The following is a 5,981-nucleotide window of genomic DNA, read 5'->3' on the forward strand; positions in this document are numbered from 1 at the left end:
TTCTAATTGTGGAAGGTCTGATTTTCTTCTAAGATGAGCTCTACTTTTCCTACTGATTTTCTTCCAAGATAAGCTCTACTTTTGGCTAAGGATGAAGAGAAATCAGCATTCTTTTATATACCTGTAACAATAAATAATGTGAAGCTTGTGTGTGGAATAGTTTGCTATTTCCTCAAAAAGTAAAAATAGAATTATCATACTACTCAACAACTCTATTTGTATGTATTTAACCCCAAAGAACTGAAAGGAGGTATTAAAAGAAAAGTACATGTGTATACTTTCCATCTGTTAAAGTCATGAGAATGAGGGACAGGCTCAAACGGAGTTTTAGGAAAAGAATTTTATGTATGAGTAAAAAAGGAGTGCTTTTTTTCCCCAGTTGGGCAGGTAGTGAAAGTGAGGATTGATTGCCATGGAGAAGCTTGCTGATGTCCTGATTTGGAGGTTATGTGATGGTCACCTGAGAGTATCCATTCCTACATTGAGTAAAATACATTGCAGTGTTTACATGGAGATACAAACCTGGCATAGCAATGACTAGTGGGGAATGTGAGTGAAAGGATACAGAGCATTTTGCACCACCAATGCAGGGCTCCTGTAAGTTTAGCACTATGAGAAAGTCAACTGCTTATTAAAAACCACCATGTCAATACTACGCCAGAAAAACAGACACCAGACTTTATTAGAGAAGTTGACCCTTATAAAAACAGCTCAGCCAAATCTCAGAAATACCATTGCAAGAAAATTTTTCATTACAAGCCACTGTGGGTGTGTGTGTGTGTGTGTGTGTGTGTGTGTGTGTGTTACATTAATATTAGAGGCTAAATGTTGGATGTTATATTAGTATAAGAAGATCACTTAGTGATTATTATAGTGATATAAAACCAAAGTGTTCATAGTAGATTAGCATTAAAGACCACAGTCTGGATATCACTGTGAAGGCAGTAAGGGTCCATGGTAAGTAAATATATTACTATTAGAGGCCATCTATTTACACTGTAAGCATACTTTGGGAAACAATGTGAATATCACATTAGTATTAAACAGCACAATGTGTATACTGTAATAATATCAATGACAAAAGGTCATGTATGCTTGTAGTCCCAGAAGCTCATAAGGCTGAGGCAGGAGGATGGCAAGTTCAACGCCAGCCTCAGCAACTAAGTGAGGCCTTAAGCAACTTAGAGACACCCTGTCTCAAAAATAAATAAATAAATAAAAAGGGCTGGCATGTAGCTTAATGATTAAGTGCCCCTGGATTCAATATCTAGTACAAAAAAAAAAAAACGATCAACTATTATATTAGGACTAGATGCCTCTGTGAGGACATTGTATGTGTCATGAATGGCAGAGGATTCAATGAGGATATTATCTGCATTACAGGCCTTAGTGAGAATATTATATAGGTCAGAGGTTGAGAATATTATATGAGTGTCAGAGGTCTGAGTGATTATATTATATATGTATGTCATTATATACATATATATGTGTCATAAGCTGCAGTGAGAATATATATACACCTTTATAGAAATTATATATTTATATAATGTATGCAAATATATATTTATGCAAATATATTATATATATGTGTATATGTGTGTGTGTGTTTGTTTGTGTGTGTGTGTGTGTGTGTGTGTTCTGGAGATTGAACCAAGGAATACTTTACCACTGAGATACATCCTCAGCTCTTTTAATATTTTCATTTTGAGACATTGCTTCACCAAATTTTTGAGGCTGGATTCAAACTTGCAATCTTCCTGATTCATGCTCCCGATTCATTGTGATTACAAGTCTATGCCAGTGTATTCAAGTTATTGAGAATATTATTGAGTGTCAAAGTCTTCAATAGGTCATTATGAGTTTGATGACTCAATGAGTATATTATATCACTCAGAGGACTCAATTAAGGTATTATTTTTGCCAGAGGCCTCAGTGAGATTGTTATATGAAGATCCAGCGAACTCAATGAGGATAATATATGATATGTCAAGATCATTGTATTGCCATGAGAAAATAATACAAAAATATATGTGTTATAGTCTTAAGTGATGACATTATATGAGTATCAGAGATTTCAGTGAGAATATTATGAGTGTCAAGAGAACTTGGTGACGTGGATGTGTAACTGATGTGATTCTGCAATCTGTATACGGGGTAAAAATCAAATGTATGAAATATGATATGTCAAGAGCTTTGTAATGTTTTGAACAACCAATAATAAAAAAAAATAAAAAAATAAATAAAAAAGAGAACTTGGTGAGGTTATTATATATTTCAGAGGCCTAAATGAGACTATTACATGAATGTCAAAGGGTTTTGTGTGGATATATATGTCTCATCCACCTCATTAAAAATATTACATTTGGGCCTGGGGTTGTGGTTAAGCAGTAGAGCATTGCCTAGTACATGTGAAGCCCTGGATTCAATCCTTAGCACCACATAAAAATACACAAAAATAAAGGTACAATACCTTTGTGTCCAACTACAACTAAAAAATAAAAAAATTAAAGAATATTACATAAGTGTCAGATAACTCAGTGAGCATATTGTATGTATTAGACTCATCACTGATCATATTATGTTTGTCAGAATCTCAGTGGTGATATTATATGAGTGTCAGAGGCCTCAATGAAGCCAATATATATTTTAGTCTATTTAGTTAATATATTATATCTGTAAGAGGACTCACTGAGGATATTATATGTCCCCTTATATGTGTCAGAGGACTAAGTGATGATATAAATTTTAAAGATATCAGCATGGATATCAAATGTGTCAGATAACTCAGTGTGAAAATGTCAGAGGCATCAGTAACAATATTATATGTGTAAAAAAAAAAGAATATTATGTGTGCCACAGGTCTTTTCAGAGCCTCAGTGAGTATACTGTATCTGGTAAAGGCTACAATGAAGATACTATATTAGTGTGACAGGACTCGATGTGGATATTACATGAGATATAGAACTGAGAGAGGATGTTATATGTGTTAGAGGACTCAGTGAGCACATTGTATGTGTCAGAAACCTCAGTGAGAAGATTGTATTCTTTAGAGGTTGTAGTGTGGATAGTGCATTAAACAGAGGCCTTAGTGAGATCATTATATGGGTTAGAGGCCTCATGTGAACATGATATTTGTTATAAACCTCAGTGAAGTTATCATATTAGTGCCACAGGCATCAGAGAGGACATTATAGGTAAGGGTCTTAAATTGCATATTATATGTCAGAGTACTGAGTGAGGACATTATAGATGACATAGGCCTCATTACATGAGTGTCAGAGGAATCAATGAAAATGTTATATGAGTGTTACAGACCTCAATGAGTATATTCTGTAAAATGCCTCAGTGAGGCATTACATCTTTTACATAGATGGAGCTTCACTGAGGACATTATATGAATATCAGAGAACTCAATTAGAATTTTATATAAATGTGAAAGCCCTGAGAATATTATGTATATCAGAAGTTTCAGTCCTCACTGAAGCCCTTATTGTTTGTTAGAGACTTCAGTAAGCATGGTAAATGTGTTAGAGTCTACAGGAGGATATTATGTGTCAGAATCCAGAGCAAAGCTATTACCTGAGTGTGAGTAGTATATGTATTATAGCCCTCAATCACACTGTTATATGACTATGAACAACCTTATATGAGAAAAATATCTGAGTGGAAGAGGCCTTGTTGAAGGCATTGCTTGTGTTTGAGATCTCAGTATGTTCAATCTATGGCTCAAAGGTCTCAGGAAAGAAATCCTATGTGTCAGAGGCCTCACAGAAGATAAAACAGGAATGCCAGGCTTATGAGTGAGAACATTAATTGTGTTAGAGTCCTCAGGGAAGAAGGTATATTAATGTCACATACTTCAGTGAGGGTATTACTGTGTTGAAGGACTTGGCATTTGTGCTGCTTGGGTGAAAGTCCCAAGTGGAGCTACAGTCTGTGTCAGAGACCTCAAGGAGACACTTAAAAGTGTCAGAGGACCTCAGGGATTTAGAGGCCTCAGGGAGTATATTATATATGTCAGAGTCTTCAGAAATTTATTACATGAGCCCAAAATCTCATTGAGGCTATTAACTGAGTCAGAGGACTCAACACTGGTACTTCATTGTTGTTAGAAGTCTCAGCAGAGGTTAGATTGCTTTTTAGAGGGGTAAGAGAAAATATGTTTTCCTGAGGCCACTGTGATGATACCATGAGTCAGAGGCTTCAGTGTGGGCAGAACATATATGTGGGTAGAACATTTATGAAGATTTCATAAACCTCAGGGGGATTATGATGGAGTATCTCAGAACTCAGTGAATAAAATCTATTAGTGTCAGCAGCCACATGAGGAAATTTTATGCATTGAAATCTTCTATGAGTATATTGTACGGGTTTCAGAACTCTCTGAGAAAATATCATGATTCTAAATGCTGTGAGTGTGCATATTTTAGAGCATCTTTAGGAAGTTGCTTACAGGTGTCTGTATAATCAATGAAATAAAATATGAATATCAGAGGCCGAAGTGTGTATAGGATGCAAAGTCAGAGGAGGACCTATTGTGAATATCCTATCAGGGATAAGACCACCAGAAGGGTTCTATTTGAGTAGTCACCATCAGAACAGGGATATTACATGGGTCATAGTCATTAGTGTGCCAATGGTAAGAGTAAGAGGCCTTTGCAAATACAGTATATGTCTTCGATATTTGATGTGGAAAGTTAATTCCAGAGTGAGGCTATTAGTTGAGTTTCAGCAAGTTTCAGCAAGAATCACATATGTGACCCAGAAATCAATAATAAAATATTATCCAGCTACAGGCCTCATTGAGGATGCGTCAGGGGCTTCATTGAGATTAATCAATGATTGCCACAGGACTCAGCTAGGGTATTGTCTCTGAGTTCTCAGTGAGTTGAATACATATGTCCAAGAACTCAATGTATATAATATGTTTCAGATCCCTCAATCACACTATTACATGACTATGAACATCCTCAGTGAGGAACATATCTGACTGCAAGTGGCTTAGCTGGAGGCATTGAATGTGTTTGAGATCCTAGGATGTTTAATCTATGCCTCAAAGATCTCAGGGAGGAAATCCTGTATAAGAAGTCTCACATAGGATGTGACAGGAGTGCCAGGCTACTCAGTGAGAACTTTATGAGTGTTAGAGTCCTCAGGGAAGAGGCTACATCAGTGTCACACCCCTCACTGGGGATATAATTGTGTCAAAGGCCTGAGCATTTGTACTGCTTGGGTGAGAGTCCTGCATGGAGAGTGTCTGTGTCATAGACCTCAAGGAGACACTTAAAATGTCAGAGGAGTCTGTGTTGACAGAAAGATACTGTCTGAGCCCTCCATGATTTTTAAATATGACTAGAGAATCAGGATCTCTGCCAGTGAGGCTCTTAGTTGTGCCTGAGCTCTCATTGAGATATTAACTGAGGGACAGACAGAAGGTAGAGGGAGAATATTATCTACATACAGCAAGCTTTTGTGAATATGTGATGTAAGAGTCAGAGGCAACTGGGAGGAGAGGACATGAGTGTCAGAGCCTAGTGAGTTTATTATACATGTGACAGAAGAATTTATGGACTCAGTGAGATGATCAAGGAATTTCAGAGCCCTCAATAAGTACACAATATTGAGTGTCAGAGGAGGACTCATTGAGGATATTTCCTGAGTGTTGGGGACCTCCATGAGAATGTTCCATGAGTGCTGAAGGCCTGAGTGAGGACATATATGTGCTCTAATAGGAAGACACCTGTGCTAGCCTATTATGTGTGACAGTGCCTTCATATGGACATTTAGTGTCAGAGTACAGAGGGAGGCTATCACCTGAGTGTCTGAATCCTCATTGAGACTGATACATTTTTCAGAAGATGTCCTGAAAATATTTGGTCAAAGTCAGAGGCCTTAATAAGGATGTGATAGGTATCAATGTCTTCATTGAGATTATTTTGCTATTACTATTGGTCTCAACCAGGGTATTTTCTCTTAAGAGG

The sequence above is a fragment of the Urocitellus parryii genome, unplaced genomic scaffold (assembly GCF_045843805.1).
Source record: "Urocitellus parryii isolate mUroPar1 unplaced genomic scaffold, mUroPar1.hap1 Scaffold_398, whole genome shotgun sequence".
Taxonomy (NCBI): Eukaryota; Metazoa; Chordata; class Mammalia; order Rodentia; family Sciuridae; genus Urocitellus; species Urocitellus parryii.